Raw genomic sequence first — 25,472 nt, 5'->3', positions numbered from 1 at the left:
ACCATAGGGATAAGCTCCCTATGATAAAGTCAACTTGCGGGTATTCTTATGGGCAAAATTCCTTTTGTTATACAAGTTAACCCTCACAGAGCTAACAGCAGGAAGTGCCGGTTTTGGGGGTCATTTTAAAATTCTACGTACCAAAAATAGTGACACTTTTGGGACAGTTGGAGACATTAATGATCATGAAAGTTAACTCTGTGTTTCATGTGTGAGTAAACTCATTGATACCCTGAATAAGATCAGCTGAATCAAATGTTATGAGATATGCCAGACTAGGACTGGGGTTTAGGACTCCTGCTAAAAGGTTTTCTTGGCTACACCATAGTGCTTTTCTTACGAAAGGGGTGGAGTTCAGAATTGTACTTTCAAACCCCAACATTATCAAAGACAAATAAGTACTGAAGGATAAATGTGGAGGAGTCTTTGAGAAGAGGTTTTGGTTTCTTCCTTTTTACGAGTTGTTGTGAGTTGAATTTTGTCCCCTCTAAAATTCATATGTTAGAAAAACTAAATACCCCAATATCTCAGAATGTGATCTCACTGGAAGTACTGTTGCTGTTGATGTGATTAGTTAAAGCAAGGCCATAGAGAAGTAGGACAGGCCCCTATTCCAACAGGACTGGAGTCCTTATAAAAAGGGGGAATTAGGACACAGACACACAGGTAGAATGCCACATGAAGATGAAGGCAGGGATTGGGCGATGCTCTGCAAGCCAAGGAGAGACAAAGGTTGCCAGCAAACCACAGACGCTAGAGGAGAGGAGTAAAACAGATTCTCTTTCTCAGACTTCACAGGGAACTGACTTTGCTGACACCTTGATCTTAGACATCTAGCTCCAGAACTGTGGGGCAGTAAATTTTGCTATTTAAGCCACCCACCTTGTGGTACTTTGCTATGGCAACCCTAGGAAATTAATACAAGAGTCTATTAAAGTGATGCAAAATTTAAAACTGTAGTCTATTGTGTGCAAGACAAGCCTGAGCAACTGAACTAAACTGATTGTGTACAAAGGTTACATTTTGACTAAGTGCCACCTGAGTTCTGATAGAGGACCTCTAAGTAGTCCAGTGAAATGTTTCAGAAATGAAAGCTACTCAGCTTTGGTAAAAATATTATTTTTTTTGCATATTTAATTCTCATTAAACAGTATGATATTAAATAATACAAACATAAAAATCTGCTAACAGCTGGAAGTAAACGATGAAGGCTCATCTGTCCATTCCACTCCTGGCACAGTGCCCAGTTTACAGCAAGTACTCAATAAATGGTGGTGGAATGAAAGAATGCAAAAGGGGAAAGTTGACTAATATAAAGTGTCATAATATCAGTTCATAGAAGGCCCTAAAGAAACAAACAAAAATAAAATATTTTTTTCAATGGAAAAGCAAATGTCTTAAATGTATGGACCCTTCTTAGGGGAAATCCTAAATTCATTAGATTACTCTTTTAGCAAATATTTATTATAAATCTACAGCCTTCCTGGTGCAGTTCTGAGAAGTGGGAGTAGAGTATGATGGAGAGAGACAAAGAGCCCAAGCTTACAACTGATTGGAGAAGATCTGAAACAAATATATACTGGCAGATACAAAAAATTACAAATTCTCTTAAGAGCTGTGAAGGAAAGAAGCTCTTCCATTCTTGAACTCCATCTTTGATAAAAATAATTAATAAAGATATATTGCAACTTCAGTTGCAATAATAAAATATCATAGTCTGCGTGGCTTAAACAATAGAAACTCTTTGCTAAGAGTTTTGGAGGCTGGAAGTCAGAGACCAGGGTGCCAGCATGGTCAGGTACTGGCCTCCTCTTTGCTGTGTGCTCACATGGCATTTCTTTGGTGCCCATGTGCCAAGAGAAAGAGGTCTGGGGTCTGTTCCTCTACTTATAAGGGCACCAACCTTATCAGACTAGGGACTCACCCCATGACCTCGTTAACTTTATGACCTTCTCAAAGGCCCTTTCTCCAAGGATGAACCCACTGAAGCTTAGAGCTTCGATATATGAATCTGGGATGGTAGAGGGGAATAGAAATATTTGTTACATAACTCTCTTCAAATCATTCCCCCAGGGAGCAACTGGAGTGATCCTATTAGAATACAGAGCAGATCTTGTCACCCTCCGTTCAAAGGCTTCCAAGGCCTTTCGATTTCAAAGTAAAAGCAAAAGGATACACTGTGATGCCCAGGGGTCTACTCTATCTGATCTCATGATTACTTCTCCAGCCTGACCTCTTAAAGTGTCCCCCACTTCAGTTCACTTTCCCCAGCTCAGTTCCTTGCCTTCCTCAAACATCTCAGGCACTGTCCTGCCTCAGGGCCCTTGCACCTGATTCTCTGTCTGCCTGGAACACTGTTTCCTTGGAGGGTTATAAGGTTTACCCCTCCACTCCTGGTTGTCTTTTCTTGTGTGTGCATACCAAGTTGCTTCAGTCGTGTCCAAATCTTTGCCACCCTATGGACTGTAACCCGCCAAGCTCCTCTGTGCAAGGGATTATCCAGGCAAGAATACTGGAGTGGGTTGCCATGCCCTCCTCCTGGGGATCTTCCCAACCCAGGGATCGAACCTGTGTCTCTTGCATCTCCTGCACTGGCAGGTGCGTTCTTTACCACCAGTGCCCCTTGGGAAGCCCACTTCTCAGTAAAACTCTCTGGTCTTTCTATTGAAAAGAAGATTAAGTATCTAAATGTTTACTTATTCATGTTCTCATGATCTGGAAGACAGAGTGCCTGAAGAGCTATGCATAGAGGTTCCTAACATTGTACAGGAAGTGGTGGCCAAAACCGTCCCATAGAAAAACAAATGAAAAGAAGGCAAAGTGGTTGTCTGAGGAGGTCTTAAAAATAGCTGGGAAAAGAGGAGAAGCGAAAGGCAAAGGAGAAAGGGAAAGATATACTCAACTAAATGCAGAGTTCCAGAGAATAGCAAGGAAATATTAGAAAGCCTTCTTAAGAGAGCAATGCAAAAAAAAAAAAAAAAAAAAAGAGGAAAACAATAGAATGGGAAAGACTAGAGATCTCTTCATGAAAATAGAGATACCAAGGGAATATTTCATTCAAAGATGGTTACAACAAAGGACAGAAATGGCAAGTATGTAACAAAAGCAGAAGATATTAAGAAGAGGTGGCAAGAATACACAGAAGAACTATATGAGAAAGGACTTAATGACCCAGATAACGATGATGGTGTGGTCACTTACCTACAGCCAGACATCGTAGAGTGTGAAGTCAAGTGGGCCTTAGGAAACGTTACTATGAACAAAACTAGTGGAGGTGATGAAATTCCAGCTAAGCTATTTCAAATCTTAAAAGATGATACTGTTAGCTCTGTGAAGAATACCGTTGGTAGCTCGATAGGGATTGCATTGAATCTATAAAAACCTCGAATAGCCAAAGCTATCTTGAGAAAAAAAAATGGAACTGGAGGAATCAACCTACCTGACTTCAGGCACTACTACAAAGCCACAGTCATCAAGACAGTATGGTACTGGCACAAAGACAGAAATATAGATCAATGGAACAAAATAGAAAGCCCAGAGATAAATCCATGCACATATGGACACCTTATCTTTGACAAAGGAGGCAAGAATATACAATGGATTAAAGACAATCTCTTTAACAAGTGGTGCTGGGAAAACTGGTCAACCACTTGTAAAAGAATGAAACTAGAACACTTTCTAACACCATACACCAAAATAAACTCAAAATGGATTAAAGATCTCAACGTAAGACCAGAAACTATAAAACTGCTAGAGGAGAACATAGGCAAAACACTCTCCGACATACATCACAGCAGGATCCTCTATGACCCACCACCCAGAATATTGGAAATAAAAGCAAAAATAAACAAATGGGACCTAATTAAACTTAAAGCTTCTGCACAACAAAGGAAACTATTAGCAAGGTGAAAAGACAGCCTTCAGAATGGGAGAAAATAATAACAAATGAAGCAATTGACAAACAACTAATCTCAAAAATATACAAGCAACTCCTACAGCTCAATTCCAGAAAAATAAATGACCCAATCAAAAAATGGGCCAAAGAACTAAATAGACATTTCTCCAAAGAAGACATACAGATGGCTAACAAACACATGAAAACATGCTCAACATCACTCATTATCAGAGAAATGCAAATCAAAACCACTATGAGGTACCATTTCACGCCAGTCAGAATGGCTGCGATCCAAAAGTCTACAAGCAATAAATGCTGGAGAGGGTGTGGAGAAAAGGGAACCCACTTACACTGTTGGTGGGAATGCAAACTAGTACAGCCACTATGGAGAACAGTGTGGAGATTCCTTAAAAAACTGGAAATAGAACCGCCTTATGATCCAGCAATCCCACTGCTGGGCATACACACTGAGGAAACCAGAAGGGAAAGAGACACGTGTACCCCAATGTTCATCGCAGCACTGTTTATAATAGCCAGGACATGGAAGCAACCTAGATGTCCATCAGCAGATGAATGGATAAGCAAGCTGTGGTACATATACACAATGGAGTATTACTCAGCCATTAAAAAGAATACATTTGAATCTGTTCTAATGAGATGGATGAAACTGGAGCCTATTATACAGAGTGAAGTAAGCCAGAAAGAAAAGCACCAATACAGTATACTAACGCATATATATGGAATTTAGAAAGATGGGAATAATAACCCTGTATATGAGACAGCAAAAGAGACACTGATGTATAGAACAGTCTTATGGACTCTGTGGGAGAGGAAGAGGGTGGGAAGATTTGGGAGAATGACATTGAAGCATGTATAATATCATATATGAAACAGGTCGCCAATCCAGGTTCGATGCACGATACTGGATGCTTGGGGCTGGTGCACTGGGACGACCCAGAGGGATGGTATGGGGAGGGAGGAGGGAGGAGGGTTCAGGATGGGGAACACATGTATACCTGTGGCAGATTCATTTCAATATTTGGCAAAACCAATACAATATTGTAAAGTTTAAAAATAAAATAAAATAATAATAAAAAAAAGATGATACTGTTAAAGTGCTGCACTTAATATGTCAGCAAATTTGGAAAACTCAACAGTGGCCACAGGACTGGAAAAGAAGTTTTCATTTCAATCCCAAAGAAAGGCGATGCCAAAGACTGTTCAAATTACTGCACAATCACACTCATTTCACATGCTAGCAAGGTAACGCCCCAAATCTTTCTGGCTAGCCTTTAGCAGTATGTGAACTGAGAACTTCTAGATGTTAAAGCTGGATTTAGAAAAGGCAGAGGAACCAGAGACCAAATTGTCAACATCTGTTGCATTATAGAAAAAGCAAGGGAATTCCAGGAAAACATCTGTTTCTGCTTCATTGACTATGTGAAAGCCTTTAACTGTGGGGATCTCAAGAACCTGTGGAAGATTCTTAAAGAGATGGGAATACCAAGACACCTTACCAGTGTCCTGAGAAACCTGTATGCAGGTCAGGAAGAAACAGTTAAAACTGGATATGGAACAATGGACTTGTTCAAAATTGGGAAAGGAGCACATCAAGGTGTATGTTATCACCCTGCTGATTTAATTTCTATGCAGAATACATCATGTGAAATGCAGGGTTGGATGACTCACAAGCTAGAATCAAGATTACTGGAGAAATATCAACAACCTCTGATATGCAGATGATACCACTCTAATGGAAGAAGGCATAGAGGAACTAAATAACCTCTTGATGAGAGTGAAAGAGGAGACTGAGAAAGTTGGCTTAAAACTCAACATTCAAAAAACTAAGATCATGGTATCCTGTCCCATCAATGGGGAAAACGTGGAAATAGTGACAGATTTTATTTTCTTGGGCTCCAACATCACTTGAAATGGTGACTGCAGTCATGAAATTAAAAGATGCTTGCTCCTTGGAAGGAAAGTTATGACAAACCTAGACAGCATATTAAAAAACAGAGACATCACTTTGCTGACAAAGATCCATACGGTCAAAACTATGGATTTTCCAGTAGTTATGTATGGATGTGAGAGTTTTATCATAAAGAAAGCTGAGCACTGAAGAATTGATGCTTTTGAACTGTGGTGTTGGAGAAGACTCTTGAGAGTCCCTTGGACTGCAAGGAGTCCATCCTAAAAGAAATCAACTCTGAATATTCATTGGAAGGACTGATGCTGAAGCTCCAATACGTTGGCCACCTGATGGGAAGAACTGACTCACTGGAAAAGATCCTGATGCTGGGAAATATTGAAGGCAAGAGAAGGGGATGACAGAGGATGAGATGGTTGGATGGCATCACTGACTCAATGGACATGAGTGTGAGCAAACTTCGGGAGTCGGTGATAGACAGGGAGGCCTGGTGTGCTGCAGTCCATGGGGTGACAAAGAGTCAGTCATGAGTGAGAGACTGAACTGAACTTATTCATTTAGTCATTTAACAAATTTATATTGAACTTCTACCTGTATTCAGGCGTTCTTCTAGACACTGCCCTTAAGAAACTCATAGTCTAGAATCATGTGTTTTATGTTTGATAATATTTATTTTTAAAGAGGATGTACACACTCTTTTGTAGCACATTATCCATTTTGCTTATGTCAGTGCAAATATGCCCATCTTGGTCTAGCACCCTTAAAACTATAGATATCTTGAAATTCAGAAGAATATTTTATGAATTTTGAAGGCAGTAGGAGAAGGGGGAAGGCTGGATGGCATCATCAATTCAGTGGATATGAGTTTGAGCAAACTTTGGGAGAATGAAGGACAGGGAAGCCTGGCATGCTGCAATCCATGGGGTCACAGAGTCAGACATGACTGAGCAACTGAAGAACAGCAACAAAACCAACATGATCTGCTTCTCTGACTAAGATGTTAGCTTCCAGAAGGCACACATTTTTTGTCTATTTGGTTCACTGCTGTATCCACTGCTCTTAGAAGAGTTCTTGGCACATACTTGTAAACAAAATAAATTGGTTAAATGAATGAAAAAATAAACAGGGTGTTGTGATAGTGAAAAGTGGGTGAGATCTGTGTAGGTTAGTAAATAAAGACCTGGGTTCATGGGAGACATTGAAGTTCAAACCTGAAAAATAAGATGCCATTCATAGGAAGAGTTAGAGGGAAGGCAGTTGTCCGGAGGCAGGTGGGGAAGAAAGGGGAAGAATGTGCTCCAGGAAGTGGGAAGAGCTTATCGTCTGATTTGGGAAACAAACTTCTCAGGTGGCTCAGTGGTAAAGAAGCTGCCTGGCAAGGCAGGAGACACAGGAGATGGTGGTTTGATCCCTGGGTCAGGAAGATCCCCTGGAGGAGGAAATGGCAACCCAGTCCAGTATTCTTGCCTGGAGAGACCCATGGACAGAGGAGCCTGGAGGCCTACAGTCCATAGGATGGCAAAGAGTCAGACACAACTGAGCACACACGCGCCTTGGCGTGGCTCAGGGGGTTAAAGGTGGTGAATACAGATGTGGCTCAGTATCTGTGGAGGATTGTTTCCAGGAACCCCTCTTTGAATACCAAAATCCATGGATGCTCAAGTGTTTGTATGTAATCTACACACATCCTCTTGCTTTCTTTAGATCATCTCTACATAACACATGATTCCTATTACAATGTAAATGGTATGCAAATAGTTGCCAGTGTAGGGTAAATTCAAATTTTGTTTTTTGGAACTTTCCTTTTTTTCTGACTACTGTTGTATTTTCCATCAAGGTTGGTTGAACGTGCAGATGGATGTAGATATGGAAGGCTGACTGTGTTATTGAAACATGTGAGAGAAGGGAGAAGAGAAACGTCTGAAGACGAGATTGCAGTGGTTGGCAGGGTCTGCTTCAAGTGTCTTGTAAGCTGTACTAAAGAATTTGCATTTTCTCCTTCATGTAATGGTAATCCATTATAATTTTTAAGTAACACAGAAGTATGATCTGTCGTGGTATTTGTAAAAATAACCCTGGTCTATATGAAGAGAAAGAATTGAAGTGGGCAAGAAAGGTGGCAGTGAGAGCATTACAATGGTCCAGTTTAGAGATGAGGATAACTTAGGCTAATGTTATCCTTTCCTGTCTTTATTTTCTGGTGCCAGTTATCTAGCTGGTTCCTGTTGAGGGTATGTAGCTGCAAGAGAGGCAGTGGTCTGCAGAAATCCCTCAGAAATCCCTAAGTCACCACTCCTTGGGTGCAGTATGAGGACATCTGAAGCCCGATGACAGATGTAGAATTCTATAGTATTTATCTTAGAAATACTTTCCCAGGTATTAAGATACATTAATGAAATCCCATGGTCAGAGGAGCCTGGCAAGTTACAGTCCAAGGGGTCACAAAAAATCAGACATGACTCAGCGACTAAACAACAGCAATGGGATCTGAGGGTGAGGATGGTTTTTGAATTGACACTCATGACATGACATGACATGCTTCCTACTTGTGCTGGGTGATTTTCTGGAATACTGATTTTGTGAGTAGAGAAGAACCAATGAGAAGCCCATGTTTTTCCATTTGCCAAGTGAGGCTCTCTTTCATTTTTAAGGATCTCAGACTCTTCAGAGTTCAGAGACAAAAGAGAGGATGAATGAATCAGTAGGGGTGGCACTAGAGATGAAAGATGATATGCGACATTAAAAGTGTTCTAACGACTGTTTAAAAACTTGTCAACTGAAGCTGTCAAAGGGGTTTACCAGTTCTCCACTACTGGTCATGACTGTTTCAGCTGAGGAGAGGCAGTTTGCAATGCTAAATATCCTAGGAGTAACAAAGTTGAGTTCCCCAAAGGTCTTGGCCTGTTTTCCAAATTTTAATAAATATGTAATCCAATCTGCCTATTCTAGGACAGAACTAACATTTTATTTGGATGCAATACAGCGTACAATTGCAATGGTTTAAAAATTTTCTGTGAGACAGGAGTTACTGAATCCTGCTGTTGTCCAGAAAATGGAAAATGGATGCTACTGCTAAATCTTAACATCTAGATGCAATCAATCCAAGAGCAACAAATAAAAACAGGGAGCTGATTAACCAGCTCATGCACAAATATAAAAATATGTGTGAGCAAAATTCCCAAAGGCAGTAACTTTGTGTATGGCAGCATGGAAAAGACCTACCAGTATGCAGGTGCACAGGCCTGGGCCCAAACATGACCTGAAAGGAAGATTGTATATTTCCTTTGATGAGAGAGGAATTGCTAGAGGTTTAGGTAGGAAGCTTTAGGGAGTTCTGACTACGCCTCACAACTGTCCAGTTGCTACCTGTAAGTCTGCCCCATTGGCAGAAAATTTAGAAAGTGGATTGAAGAAGCCCTCAACAGCAATGCCAGGATAAATGGGATTATAGTTGAGATCTTGTGACAGACCACATTTCCTTTGGGAATTATATGTTTGGGAATGTGGTCAATTTTTGCCCCACTTCTTCAGCTTGGCATGTTGGCCCTTGGTGTATTTGTGACTTAAATAGAATTTGCCTGTAGAACACTGTGCCTCTGCCCATGGATCTCATACTGTGTGTACAGAGCCACCCCAGGTATACAGCTATGTCTCCTCCAGTGTGAAAACTTACTTAGCTACAAAGTAATAGACAAGAACTGCCATGATGGTGCCTGTAATAGGCAGGTGGAACTAGTGTGTCTTGTGAGCATAGAACATAATGACGAAGAAGTCTATAGTCTACCCATCTGGGTTGAAACACCCACTGCAATGTTGTTACCTCTGTGACCTCCCTTGTTATTTGATTCCATATGTCTTGGTTTCCTTATTTATAACATGAAGATGATAATGGTAATTTTCATGTAGGCAACACATGCTGTGCAAAGTTCTTAGAAACAGACTGAGTACATAGAAAGCTCTCAATAATGACCACTTCTGTATGATGTAGCATGTGGTATAACATGACTGGAATGAGGTCAGAGGCCCAAAAAGCATCATGTCAGCATGAAAAAAATTACTGGAGCATGTGGTGACTTTACGTTATACCAATTTCAGAAAGCACATGGATAATTTTACTTAAACAGCTATATGGGGCTGAGGGATGACTAGTGCGTGGTGTTGACATTGTGAAACAGTGTTATTCTAAATGACTGCTACTTTAGTGCTGTATGAAGACTTTTTGTTCTATTCAGGTGTCCCATTAAAAGTGACGAGTTTTTGAAAATGTGCTGAGAAAAAAAGATTGAGTCAAACTGCTTCATGCCTTCTTGACATACTCCTCACGCCCCCGCTTAGGTATCTGGATATGACTGATAGCATCACTCTATGACTGCTGCTCCATTGTTAATTCTATTTTGTTGCCTCATTCATTCATTTAGCAATTTTTGGATGGATAATAACAGTTTTTATTAAATGCAAACTCTGCTCCTTGCACTACAAAAAGCACTTAAAAGTCTATCTCACTTAATCCTCAGAAGGATATTTAAAGGAAGAAATTTTTATATCCAATTTATAGATTAGACTCAAAGAGGTGCAATATCTTACCCAAAGTCATGCGGCTTGTAATTGGCAGAATTTGAACGCAAGCTCAAGACTGAAATCAAAGCACCACATTAAACCGCCTCCATGTTATCAGGCCCTGTGTCAGGGGCCAGTGAAAAAACAGTAAGGAAGTAAAAGATCCCAGTTTCAAGGATGGCAATAAACTGTGGTCAGGGGTGAGTTATGTATTCCAAGAATGACAACATAGAGGGGTAAGTCTTATAATGTACAGAGTGCTTCCTCTGAATCTTTCCTTTTTCCATTGTCAAATCTATCTTCTCTTTCATCAAAATTTCCCTCTGTTTTGTTGCATTTGGTCAGGGCTGCAATCTCAGACAGGGAGCTGATAAATAAGTGGGTGTGTGGTTATAGTGTTTTAGAATCCTACAGCCCAAGTAATTTTACAGAGTGCTCTGGAAGAGGCGTCTTACCTGAAAAGACTGACTTCGTGGGCATCTCAGGTATGAGGGAAGAGCTTGAGATTTATAGCGGGGTAGTCCTCGAGTCACTCCATCAAGCCATGTACGCTGACATTTATTTATGCAAAGGGTGAACCTTCCTCACCTCCATGCCCCACTCCCTGCCCCAAGCAAAGCGTTCTTACCTTTGTTTCTTCACCACCTCAGTTTATCTCTGAAGGAAAGGAAGACGAAAAGTTTCAATATTTCACAAAACTGGACAATTCTCTTTTCAAGTCAAACCTGGCAATGTGACTAGGAAATCTTATGAAAAAAAGAAAAGTTCTCGGTATTTCCTGCTTCTTTTCAGATAATGAATTCAGAAAGGATGACCTCCCCCCAACCAAGCTTAAAAAAAAAAAAAATGTTTACCTACCCTTCTGTTTTCCAATCCAAACTGGTATGATAACATTCAGGAGGTCAACATTTGAAAATGGGTTTTGAAAAAGAAAACCACCCACACTCAAAAAACTATTTTCCTTCCTAGTAAATGTAATTTTAAATTTCAAAGGCAGGATTTAGGTCAGTGGTTTGGGTCATTTTTTATTTTACCCAAACTGGGCCACCCTTCTCTTATTGTGCAATCCAGAGGAATCAGAAAGATGTCAGGTAATAAAAATCCAGCAAGGAAAGAAAAAGTTGGAATACATTCTGCTCAAAGTTGCATGCCCTTAAGTTCTGCTGACTTTAGCAGGATTTGTACATTAGTAACGAAGGGCAGCGTCTGGTCCACTAATTTTATTATCATTGAAGAGGAGATTTTTCTGACTGTAAAATGGAAAAATATAATTTATGATGCAGACTCAGGCTTACAGGCTGAACAAGAGATGGAAACTTACCTGCTGTGGCTTTCAGCACAGAAATAGGCAGGTGAGGGGAGACCAGGAGCACCCACACTAAACGGAGAGTCACTCAGGTCCACATGACCTTTCAGCTTCTGGAGCATCCTAGGCGTAAGGCTGTGCTCTCAGACGGTCTGCAAGCGATGTTTATTATGACATGGAAGCGAGATGAGGTGTGGTGAGCTGACTGGACGAGTGACCTTTTCAATCTGTCAATCTCAGTTCTGCTCATAAATCATTTCAGTGCAGGGAAGGAGCCAAGAAGCCTACTTTTCACCTCATACATAAAGCTTTAGCATGTAGGGCTGACACTTACCCTGGACTAATCACCTGTGATGGATGGTGAAAATACGGATGAGGTGTGAAAATGATATTCCTTTGAAAACCCTTTGCCATTTTCCTTCTTTATTACCCCCCGACCTGGTAGACTCATATTTGAACTTGTCTACTTTTCACTGCCTGCATTTACTGACCTTTGGATTTCATGTGAATGTGCTACTTTTCTGTAGTAAAATCTCTAGACCTGTGGCTCTTTGGCTGACTGGTGACTGCATTTCAAAGATGGCTAATGTCATTCCAGTCAATTGATCTATGTGCTTTTTGGTGTTTGTGATGCTACTAATGTATAGATTCTGTAACAAGGTCAACTTTAATGAGCATGGTTCTTTTAATTATGCTGGCTTTCTCTTTATGTGACTCTTTCTTTTTAGAAGCTCATATGTTTATTCAACAAACATAACCCAGTACTCGGTACATAGTAGACATTTAATTCATGTTTGCTGAATAGATGAATAGCTTCTTATTCATAGAAGATGTTATATTTGAACTGGATTTTGAAGGATAGGTGGAATTAAATCAGTTAACTGGGGGAGGGGGGAGTAAAGCCAGAGATGTAGCAAAGTACAGGCATGTATGCAGCATGGGCCCAACAAAGTAGAGAATCAACAAATATATGCTCAATAAATGAATGAATAAAGGTATTAGGCACTGAAAAAATAGATACGTAAGTTATAGCCCCTTCTGGGAACTTAAAGTAATGGAATTGAATCTGTAACTAATAATAAATCATAATTTGTAAATAATAATAAATGCTTATCATTCAACAAGTATTTACCATATTTAATCAGCATTGTCTGGCAAAACAGAAGGATGTATATCTATCTTTCTCTCTATACGTAGCTAGCTAGTGATAGATATAGACATAGCTGCTGCTGCTGCTGCTGCTGCTAAGTCACTTCAGTCGTGTCTGACTCTGTGAGACCCCATAGATGGCAGCCCAACAGGCTCCCCCGTCCCTGGGATTCTCCAGGCAAGAATACTGGAGTGAGTTGCCATTTCCTTCTCCAATGCATGAAAGTGAAAGTGAAGTCACCCAGTTGAGTCTGACTCTTCATGACCCCATGGACTGCAGCCTACCAGGCTCCTCCATCCATGGGATTTTCCAGGCAAGAGTACTGGAGTGGGGTGCCATTGCCTTCTCCAACGGACATAGCTATAGAGATATAAATATCTTTATCCATCTATATAGAGTAATATCTATCTAGGTAGACTTTTATTTTAAATAATTGATTCATGAGACTGTGGGGCCTGAAAAGTTTGAAACTGGCAGGGCAAGCCAGCAAGATGGAAATCTAGAGAAGAGCTGATGCTAAAGCTCAAATATAGTCTGAAGCAGAATTCCCTCTTCTTTGGAGGATCTCAATTTTTTTCCTCTTAGGGCCTGCAATTTATTGAATGAAGCCCACTCACATCATTGAGGGTCATCTGCTTTACTCAAAGTCTATTGATTAAATGTTAATCTCATCTAAAAGAAAATAACTTCACAGTGGCACTTAGACTGGTGTTTGACCAAATATGGGATTACTGTGGCTTAGCTAGGTTGGCCCTGGAAATTAGCCATCACACCCACTAAGGGGTAGGGCTTGTTCCGGGCACTAAGCACATAGCAATGAACGTGACAGATGAAAGTCCCTGTGATTATGGAGTTTGCAACACACAAATCTGTAAAATTTGCATGATAACATATGTTAAATATTATGGAGAGAAATAAGATTAAAAAAAGGGAGAAGGGAGCTATTCAATACAATTCTGGAGAACGGTCAGAAAAGGCCTCATTAAGAAGTTGTCATGTGAGTCTAGATCTTAAGGACATAAGAAAGGGTTCATATAAATATCCTGGAAAGGAATGGGCTAGGAGAGGGAATAGAGAATGTAAACTTTAGGCAGGAGGGTACCTAAAGTTTACAGCTTTTGATAAGTGCTTTAACACATATAAGGCAGAAGGCAATGGCACCCCACTCCAGTACTCTTGCCTGGAAAATCCCATGGATGGAGGAGCCTGGTGGGCTGCAGACCATGGGGTCGCTAAGAGTCGGACACGACTGAGCGACTTCACTTTCACTTTTCACTTTCATGCATTGGAGAAGGAAATGGCAACCCACTCCAGTGTTCTTGCCTGGAGAATCCCAGGATAGGGGAAGCCTGGTGGGCTGCCGTCTATGGGGTCGCACAGAGTCGGACACAACTGAAGTGACTTAGCAGTAGCAGTTAATACATATAAAATATAAGCAAAAATGTAACATAGTCAAAACCTGCTGTTAGATTATTGTGGAAATAGAGATTATTTACCACTGGAGCCTTCTTCTAAGAAGCCCCAGCATCTAGTAGCATGCATGCCTGCTAGGTTGCTTCAGTCGTGTCTTGACTCTTTGCGACCCTATGGCTCGTAGCCCCCCAGGCGCCTCTGTCCATTTTTCTAGCACTACCTGGGAAGCCTGTATAGTAGTTAGTAGATATTAATTAAAGCTTTCTGAATAAATGAATTGTACCTCATCACAGATGATGCTGTATTTCAGCTAGTTATGGCTTCCCATGTGACGTAGTGCTAAAGAATCCACCTGCCAATGCAGGTGACACAAGAGAAGCGGGTTCAATATTTGGGTTGGGAAGATCCCCTGGAGTAGAAAATGGCAATCCACTCCAGTATTCTTGCCTGGCAATTTCCATGAACAGAGGAACCTGGCAAGCTAGATCCCATGGGGTCGCAGAGAGTCAGCTGGAGGCACTGAGCAATTAGCACCTCATCACAGATAGTGCTGCATTTCAGCTATATATGATAGTTGTAGAAAGACAGGCAAAATTAAATGGTGAACACAGAGCAAGATAAGTAGAGGGAAAGTACAAGGCAGTTTTGGTTCATAGACACTGGTCCAGAGTAGCTGAGTCATGAATGGATTGGTGGACTGGGGATAAAGAAGGTAAAGTTCAAAGTAAGGCTGAAGCCTGACCTCAAAGACCTCTGCACCAAGCCCAAGGAGCTTAAATGCCCTTTCATAAGCAAATTTGAACCATCAAATTTTGAAAGGAGGGGAAAAGTGAAGTCATATTGTGATTTATGAAAGCATTTGCTAAAGAACATTCTTCAATTATTCTTAGAGTATTGATAGGTATTATATGACAAAGCCCAACAATTCAATTTTCAAACAAATTTGGGGCATGCTAGGTTAAGCAAAGTTAAGCAGCTGTTTCATGCAGTAATTCAAATAACTCAATATGCCAGTATATATTGTAAAGAGATAGATGTAATATGCTGATTCCCTAATATTTTTCATCACAGAAATACTTTTTTGATAGCATATCTAAAAGGATTAATAGATAATTGTGCACACTTCATTTGAAACCCTATTTTAGGAAGATACTACTTATTGTAAGACTATATTGAAGGAGTGAATGAAAAAAGAGATTGTTTGGAAAGCTGATAAAATAGCCACAGGGGAGGTAAGAAGGACTTGAACTGGCAATACAGTATGATTTTAAAATGGGGGGAACTTTTCAGAAGTTGAATCACAGTGGTTTATGTTTGTCTTTGGTAGAGAGTGTTGGAGGCTTATGAAAAGAAAGGAGTAGAGAATTTTAATGTATTAGCGAATAGGAAAATGATAATATCCTCTGAGGTATAACCTCCTAAAAAGATTTAGGTTTGAGGAGGAAAAGGATAAATTTGAGAGACTTATGAGAAAAAAATTTTATATCATTTCTAAATATTTGGGTACTTTCTGAATGTCTTTCTAGTACTGAAATAGTCTAATTTCATTATGAAATTATAGTTTGTATGATTTAAATTCTTTTACATTTCTTGAGATTTATTTTAAGGCCTAGATTATATAGCCTATCATAGTGAATATTCCATATGGACAGATAATAAATTATATTCTTTATTGCTGAATGGAGGATCCTATAAATATCAATTTGATAAAGTTGGTTGATGGTGTTGTTTAAGTCTTCTGTATCCTTACTGATGTTTATTTACTTATTCTAGCAATTATTAAGAGAAGAGCTCAGAAATATCCAACAAAAATTGTGAATTTGACTTTTCCCTTTAGTTTTCTCAATTTTATTTTAGGTATTTTGAAGCTTTGCGCCCATATTTTTTTATCTCAGTATGAAATGTTCCTTCATATGTCTGAATGTTATTTATGCTGAAGTCTTTCAGATGTTATAGCCACTCTAAATTTCTTTTGATTGGTGTCTGTATAATATATCTCTTCTCAACCTTTTACTGTTAATCTATGTTTGTATAGGTAAAGTGGTTTCTTCCAGATTAAATATAGTTATGTCTTGCCTTAAAAAAATCCAGCCTAACAATCATTGCCTTTTCTTCAGGGCATTTATATTTAATTTAATTACTGTTATTCTCGGATTGACTCTGCTATTGGGGGTTCTCTTCTACTTGCCTCATCTATTTTTAGTTCCCTTTTTCCTCTTTTTTTCCTTCTTTATCTTCACTGTGGGCTTATTAGTTATACTTCTTTAGTTTCTTCAAAATTGCCCTAAGGCAATATAAGTATATATCTTTACAATAGTCTACATTGAAATTATCTTACATTATATCATACATAGTGTAAGGTACTTTCAAGAATATATTTTCATAAGGAAGTTGTGGTACCTATACACAATGGAATATTACTCAGCTATTAAAAATGCATTTGAGTCAGTTCTAATGAGGTGGATGAAACTGGAGCCTATTGTACAGAGTAAAGTAAGTCAGAAAGAGAAAAACAGATACAGTATATTAAGGCATATATATGGAATTTGGAAAGATGGTAACGACGACCCTATATGCAAGACAGCAAAAGAGACGCAGATGTAAAGAACAGATTTTGGACTCTGGGAGAAGGCAAGGGTGGGAAGCTATGAGAGAATAGTATTGAAACATGTATATTACCATATGTGAAATAGATGACCAGTGCAAGTTTGATGCATGAAGCAGGGTATTCAAAACCACTGCTCTGGGACTACCCAGAGGGATGGGGTGGGAGGGAGGTGGGAGGCGGGTCCAGGATGCGGACACATGTACACCTGTGGCTGATTGATGTGGATGTATGGCAAAAACCACCACAATATTGTAAAGTAATTAGCCTCCAATTAAAATAAATAAATACATTTTAGAAAAGAATATATTTTCATTTCCTTTCTGATAGTTTGCGAAATAGTTTTTATACACTTTTCCCCTACATGTTATATATCTTGTAAGACAATATTTTTTACTTTGGGCAACTAATGATTGTTAAAGCATTTAAACACCACTGTATCCCCAGCACTTAGTACAGAGCGTGGAACATTCAGAGGCACCATAAGTATTTGTTTAAGGAATGAACAAGCGATAAATTGACCTGCAAGGTGTGTGTAAAACTCCAGTGCTCTAAGGAAATCACCTGGGAAATGACCTGGAGCACTTATCTCTCCTCTCCCACTACACCTCCTATCCTTATATCCTGATCGTGAGCCCAAGATATCAGAGAATTCAGAAGTAGCTAACTCTTAAGAAATTGTGCGGAACTTGCATCTTAGAGACATGAAAAATCATTGAAATTTGAGGTCTGTAGTTCAGTGATTTTGGTTTCAGAACCTAAGAACATTCTTTTAGTTTGTTTCTTGGACAATACAAGATTAATTAACTCTTTATGTTCTAATAGTGCACATGGTTTCTGTGTAAAGAGAAGAAAGTTCATATACTTGCGCTCTCCAGAGAAACAGAGTTGGTAAGATATATGTATATGTCTCTCTCTATGTATACAGATAAATATGTGTATTATGAGCAGTTGGCTTGGCTCACAAGATTATGTAAGCTCAGAAGTCTCACAGTGTGTTGTCTGTAAGCTGGAGACGCAGGGAAGCTCATAATATAATTTATTTTGAGTTGAAAGCCCTAAGAATTGGGGATCAGATCAGATCAATCGCTCAGTCATATCCGACTCTTTGCGACTCCATGAATCGCAGCATGCCAGGCCTCCCTGTCCATCACCAACTCCCGGAGTTCACCCAGACTCACGTCCACCGAGTCAGTGATGCCATCCAGCCATCTCATCCTCTGTCGTCCCCTTCTCCTCCTGTCCCTAATCCCTCCCAGCATCAGAGTCTTTTCCAATGAGTCAACTCTTTGCATGAGGTGGCCAAAGTACTGGAGTTTCAGCTTTAGCATCATTCCTTCCAAAGAAATCCCAGGGCTGATCTCCTTCAGAATGGACTGGTTGGATCCCCTTGCAGTCCAAGGGACTCAAGAGTCTTCTCCAACACCACAGTTCAAAAGCATCAATTCTTCAGCGCACAGCCTTCTTCACAGTCCAACTCTCATATCCATACATGACCACAGGAAAAACCATAGCCTTGACTAGATGGGCCTTTGTTGGCAAAGTAATGTCTCTGCTTTTGAATATGCTATCTAGGTTGGTCATAACTTTGCTTCCAAGGAGTAAACGTCTTTCAATTTCATGGCTGCAGTCACCATCTGTAGTGATTTTGGAGCTCCGAAAAATAAAGTCTGACTCTTTTTCCACTGTTTCCCCATCTATTTCCCATGAAGTGGTGGGACCGGATGCCATGATCTTCCTTTTCTGAATGTTGAGCTTTAAGCCAACTTTTTCACTCTCTACTTTCACTTTCATCAAGAGGCTTTTGAGTTCCTCTTCACTTTCTGCCATAAACGTGGTGTCATCTGCATATCTGAGGTTATTGATATTTCTCCCAGCAATCTTGATTCCAGCTTGTTTCTTCCAGTCCAGCGTTTCTCATGATGTACTCTGCATATAAGTTAAATAACAGGGTGACAATATACAGCCTTGACGAACTCCTTTTCCTATTTGGAACCAGTCTGTTGTTCCATGTCCAGTTCTAACTGTTGCTTCCTGACCTGCATACAAATTTCTGAAGAGGCAGATCAGGTGGTCTGGTATTCCCATCTCTTTCAGAATTGTCCACAGTTGATTGTGATCCACACAGTCCAAGGCTTTGGCATACTCAATAAAGCAGAAATAGATGTTTTTCTGGAACTCTCTTGCTTTTTCTATGATCCAGCAATGTTGGCAATTTGATCTCTGGTTCCTCTGCCTTTTCTAAAACCAGCTTGAACATCAGGAAGTTCATGGTTCTCATATTGCTGAAGCCTCGCTTGGAGAATTTTGAGCATTACTTTACTAGCGTGTGAGATGAGTGCAATTGTGCAGTAGTTTGATCATTCTTTGGCATTGCCTTTCTTTGGGATTGGAATGAAAACTGACCTTTTCCAGTCCTGTGGCCACTGCTGAGTTTTCCAAATTTGCTGGCATATTGAGTGCAGCACTTTAATAGCATCATCTTTCAGGATTTGGAATAGCTCAACTGGAATTCCATCACCTCCACTAGCTTTGTTCGTAGTGATGCTTTCTGAGGCCCACTTGACTTCACATACCAGGATGTCTTGCTCTAGGTCAGTGATCACACCATTGTGATTATCTGGGTCGTGAAGATCTTTTTTGTACAGTTCTTCTGTGTATTCTTGCCATCTTTTCTTAATATATTCTGCTTCTGTTAGGTCCATACCATTTCTGTCCTTTATCGAGCTCATCTTTGCATGAAATGTTCCTTTGGTATCTCTGATTTTCTTGAAGAGATCCCTAGTCTTTCCCATTCTGTTGTTTTCCTCTATTTCTTTGCATTGATCGCTGAAGAAGGCTTTCTTATCTCTTCTTGCTATTCTTTGGAACTCTGCATTCAGATGTTTATATCTTTCCTTTTCTCTTTTGCTTTTCGCTTCTCTTCTTTTCACAGCTATTTGTAAGGCTTCCCCAGACAGCCATTTTGCTTTTTTGCATTTCTTTTCCATGGGGATGGTCTTGATCCCTGTCTCATGTACAATGTCACGAACCTCATTCCATAGCTCATCAGGCAGTCTATCTATCAGAGGTAGGCCCTTAAATCTACTTCTCACTTCCACTGTATAATCATAAGGGATTTGATTTAGGTCATACCTGAATGGCCTAGTGGTTTTCCCTACTTTCTTCAATTTAAGTCTGAATTTGGCAATAAGGAGTTCATGGTCTGAGCCACAGTCAGCTCCTAGTCTTGTTTTTGCTGACTGTATAGAGCTTCTCCATCTTTGGCTGCAAAGAATATAATCAATCTGATTTCATTGTTGACCATCTGGTGACGTCAGTGTATAGAGTCTTCTCTTGTGTTGTTGGAAGAGGGTATTTGTTATGACCAGTGCATTTTCTTGGCAAAACTCTATTAGTCTTTGCCTTGCTTCATTCCGTATTCCAAGGCCAAATCTGCCTGTTACTCCAGGTGTTTCTTGACTTCCTACTTTTGCATTCCAGTCCCCTATAATGAAAAGGACATCTTTTTTGGGTGTTAGTTCTAAAAGGTCTTGTGGGTCTTCATAGAACCGTTCAACTTCAGCTTCTTCAGCATTACTGGTTGGGGCATAGACTTGGATTACTGTGATATTGAATGGTTTGCCTTGGAAACGAACAGAGGTCATTCTGTCATTTTTGAGATTGCATCCAAGTACTGCATTTCGGACTCTTTTATTGACCATGATGGCCACTCCATTTCTTCTGAGGGATTCCTGTCTGCAGTAGTAGATATAATCGTCATCTGAGTTAAATTCACCCATTCCAGTCCATTTCAGTTCGCTGATTCCTAGAATGTTGACATTCACTCTTGCCATCTCTTGTTTGACCACTTCCAATTTGCCTTGATTCATGGACCTGACATTCCAGGTTCCTATGCAATATTGCTCTTTACAGCATTGGACCTTGCTTCTATCACCAGTCACATCCACAGCTGGGTATTGTTTTTGCTTTGGCTCCATCCCTTCATTCTTTCTGGAGTTATTTCTCCACTGATCTCCAGTATCATATTGGGCACCTACTGACCTGGGGAGTTTCTCTTTTAGTATCCTATCATTTTGCCTTTTCATACTGTTCATAGGGTTCTCAAGGCAAGAATACTGAAGTGGTTTGCCATTCCCTTCTCCAGTGGACCACATTCTGTCAAATCTCTCCACCATGATCCGCCCGTCCTGGGTTGCCCCGCAGGCATGGCTTAGTTTCACTGAGTTAGACAAGGCTATGGTCCTACAGTCCAAAGACCGGAGAAGCGATGACATGTTCCAACTCAAGCAGGTGGGCAGGAAGCAAAAGGGGCAAATTCCTCCTTCTTCCACCTTTTGTTCTGTTCAGGCCTCAATGGATTGACTGATGCTGACCCATTTTGGGAGGACAATCTGCTTTACTGAGTCTAATAATTCAAATGTTAATATCATCTGAAGCCATGTTTAAAGATACGCTCTGAAATACTGCTTAATCTGGGCACCCTGTGGCTAGTCAACTGGACACACAAAGTTAACCATCACACATTTCCTTTGCGAGGAGTAAATGCTGAAAATATCTGCTGTAAAAGTGTAATCATTTTTCTTATGAAGTTGATTAAGCTGCCTATTAAGTTAAAAATATTTTGTATTAGTTTCCTACTGCTGCTGTAACAAATTACTAAAACCTTAGTGACTTTAAACACACATTTAATATCTGTTATACTTCTTAAATTTCTCCAAAATTGCTCTAAGGTTTAAGTACATATCTTTAGCTACAATAGTCTACCTTGAAATTTTCTTACATTAAGTCATACATAGTTTTCACTTTCATGCATTGGAGAAGGAAGTGGCAACCACTCCAGTGTTCTTGCCTGGAGAATCCCAGGGATGGAGGAACCTGGTGGGCTGCCGTCTATGGGGTCGCAGAGTCAGACACGACTGAAGCGACTTAGCAGCAGCAGCAGCAGCAGCGCTACATTCTGGGTTGGTAATGTGATTCAGGTGTCACTAGGCTGACATCAAGGTGTTGGCACACACAGCCCCTTTCCGGTGGTTCTAGGGGACAGTCTTTCTTGGCTTTTCCAGCTTGTAGAAAATGTCCATGTTTCTTGACCTGTGGTCCCTTCTTCCATCTTCAAAGGTAGCAATATCACATCTCTTTGGCTGTTCCTCTTTACTCACATATCTCTTTCTGACTCTAAATCCAGTCGAGAAAGTTTCTCCTATTTTTAATGCCCATGTGATCAGAGTTAGCCCACCTAAAGATAATCTAGGTTAGTTTCACCATCTCAAGATCCTTAACCTTAGTCACTTCTGAAAACTCCCTTTCGCCACATAAGATAACATAATTACAGGTTCCAGAGATGAGGACCTGGACATATGTTGGGAGTCATTATTCCACCCACCACAGACCCCATAGGACACCTAGGTTTTAGGAATGTCTGGGGTTATGGGTGAGTGCAGAAATACTTCTTTCTCCATAACAGAGTGCCTTTGTCCTGCAACTAAATCAGACAAATGTTCATACTGCAAATGCCAGGGGTTGCAAAGAATTTACTGCTTAGAGAGGAAAAGGACTGAAGGTTTTATTTATAAACATGAAGCTTCATTTGGCCTGAAAACGTTGAACTGAGATTCTGTTCTTGCTGTGAGGATTTGACAGAGAAATAACTGTTTTAATGTAAACCAGTGTGCTTCTTACTTCAGTTACAGAATCTGCCACCTCGTTCTCTCTACTAGGGTTATGACCTTTAAGTTGATGTTATTTGAAGTTTATGGACATTTGGACAGTAGGGGATTGAAATCTGAAGATTTTGGAGTTGGACATTATCTATTATTGGAAATAAATAACTTCTGACTGTATTTGTTTTTTAAAAAGAAGGCAAGAAAAGATCCTTTGACTGCAATAATATTGATATATATTAATGATGATCCTAAGATAAACCAAATATACAAGACTCTGAGCAAGATTGTGAGAATTTAATTAGGACACAGGAAGGGGTTTAGTTGGTATATTTACACACTCTGCATGTCAGTTATTTGCAGAGGAACATTAATAATCTGAGGAGAGTGTGACCTATATTTTTCTGAGTATGTAAATAATAAAGTCCTTCTGCCAAAAGTTAAAACTGTTTATAGCCTGCAGAGAATTTCATAGTAACTATTTTTATCCTGTCATGTCTCTGTATCTTATGTAAACATCACTCGAAGAGGATCATCTACAAGCAGGAATTAGTTAGCATTAAAAATAAGATGTACTCATCGAGCTTTCAACAGAGATCTCCCTTTCCAAACTGACATGGCATCAGAAGCCTTCACGACGGCAAAGATAGCATAATGAGATACACTCTGGAGATCCAAGCGTTCTTGCTTTCTACACAGATCTCCCTCGACAAGCGGAATGAATTCCCATGTGCACTCCAAGGATAGTGTGTGTGTGTTGCAAGTATCTTTCTGCCAAGGGCAGCCAATTTAACTCTAAATCACTGAAAGTGTTCTTTTGTACTCCTGAATATATAGGCAGTGGAACTAGCTGTTTATGTGGTTAGCAATTTAACTCTGGGAACATAAAAAGCAGGAGTTGAAGGATCCCATATGTGTTTGCTGACCACTGATTGGAACCAGAGATCAAATTGCCAACATCCACTGGATCATCAAAAAAGCAAGAGAGTTCCAGAAAAACATCTACTTCTGCTTTTTTGGCTATGCCAAAGCCTTTGACTGTGTGGATCACAACAAACTCTGGAAAATTCTTCAAGAGATGGGAATACCAGACCACCTGACCTGCCTCCTGAGAAATCTGTATGCAGGTCAGGAAGCAACAGTTAGAACTGGACATGGAACAACAGACTGGTTCCAATTAGGAAAGGGAGTACGTCAAGGCTGTATACTGTCACCCTGCTTATTTAACATATATGCAGTGTACATCATGAGAAATGCTGGGCTGGATGAAGCACAATCTGGAATCAAGATTGCCAGGAGAAATATCAGTCACCTCAGATATGTAGATGACACCACCCTTATGGCAGAAAGTGAAGAAGAACTAAAGAACCCCTTGATGAAAGTGAAAGAGGAGAGTGAAAAAGTTGGCTTAAAGCTCAACACTCAGAAAACGAAGATCTTGGCATCCAGTCCCATCACTTCATGGCAAATAGATGGGAAAACAATAGAAACAGTGAGAAACTTTATTCTTGGGCTCTGAAAATCACTGCAGATGGTGACTGCAGCCATGAAATTAAAAGACGCTTGCTCCTTGGAAGAAAAGCTATGACCAACCTAGAAAGCATATTAAAAAGCAGAGATATTACTTTGCCAACAAATGTCTGTCCAGTCAAAGCTATGGTTTTTCTAGTAGTCATGTATGGATGTGAGACTGGACTACAAATAAAGCTGAGAGCCAAAAAATTAATGCTTTTGAACTTTGGTATTAGAAAAGACTCTTGAGAGTCCCTTGGACTACAATGAGATCCAACCAGTCCATCCTAAAGGAAATCAGTCCTGAATATTCATTGGAAGGACTGATGTTGTAGCTGAAGCTCCATTACTTTGGCCACCTGATGCAAAGAACCAACTCATTGGAAAAGACCCTGATGCTGGGAAAGAATGAAGGCTGTAGGAGAAGGGGATGACAGAGGATGAGATGGTTGGATGGCATCACCAACATGATGGACCTGAGTTTGAGTAAGCTCCTGTAGTTGGTGATGGACAGGGAAGCCTGGCGTGCTGCAGTCCATGAGGTTGTGAAGAGTTGGACATGACTGAGTGAGTGAGCTGAACTGAACTGACATCCTGTAGTTTCCTGCCTCTCTGCTTCCTAAGTTTAGGAGAGGGTGGTGAAAAGACATGTAGTGTAGTGGTTAATAGTGAGGTCCCAGAATAAAAGGCCTAGTTTTACATCCTGACCCTGCCACCTTACAGCTGTGTGATGTTTGGAAAATCATGTAACCTTTAAGGACTTCACTTTTTTCATCTATAAAAATAGGGACAAATATGGTGCCTAACTCCTAGGACTCTTGAGAGAATGAAATCATTTGACATATATGGAGTGCTTAGAACAATATTTGACATGAGCTGAGCACTGAATGATACTATGTTACTTTTCTTTTTCCTTCTTTTTTAGGCTTATTGACAACAGAAATTTATTTCTCATAGTTCTGGAGGCTCAGAAGTCCAAGATCAAGATACTGACTGATTAGGTATCTTGTGCAAATAATTTTTGGTAAACTAAATTCTTTCCAGAAGTACTTATAAGAGAGCTGGGTATTTGAAAGAAGTACAGGAGGTGCCTTGAATAGTGAAGAAGACCCTCACTTTCAAGACACTAATACCTCCCACTCTTTTAAGAGGTGAGGCCATACCTGTATCTCCTCAATATTTAATCAGTGGATTATGTAATCCTAGGAATAAGCATCTTCCTTAACTCTTTCATTTACACGAATTATCTAGGGTGAAATAAGGGCTAGACACTATAGTTAAGTACAAGAAAACCACTATAAATAATATTTTAATATAATATTTGAGAAAAATAAAAATTCTCCAAGCCAGGCTTCAGCAATAAATGAACCGTGAACTTCCAGATGTTCCAGCTGGTTTTAGAAAGGGCAGAGGAACCAGAGATCAAATTGCCAACATCTGCTGG

At 40.0% G+C, this 25,472-nt stretch overlaps 1 long non-coding RNA gene across 2 annotated transcripts in view; it reads left to right on the top strand.

Moving 5' to 3' along the window:
• LOC129621874 (uncharacterized) overlaps positions 1-25,472 on the top strand; it is a 98,396-nt gene extending 72,924 nt beyond the window's left edge. Inside the window, exon 5 of one of the 2 annotated variants that reach the window (XR_008699783.1) lies at positions 24,954-25,472. This is a non-coding gene — a long non-coding RNA (uncharacterized LOC129621874). Of the gene's footprint in view, positions 1-7,659; positions 7,955-24,953 lie in introns of those variants that run through there. The other variant, XR_008699782.1, reaches the window with a different exon arrangement.

This window comes from Bubalus kerabau, chromosome 10 (genome assembly GCF_029407905.1).
Source record: "Bubalus kerabau isolate K-KA32 ecotype Philippines breed swamp buffalo chromosome 10, PCC_UOA_SB_1v2, whole genome shotgun sequence".
Lineage (NCBI taxonomy): Eukaryota > Metazoa > Chordata > Mammalia > Artiodactyla > Bovidae > Bubalus > Bubalus kerabau.
Note: the sequence above shows the minus strand (reverse complement) of the source record. Positions and strands in the feature narration are given on the sequence as shown.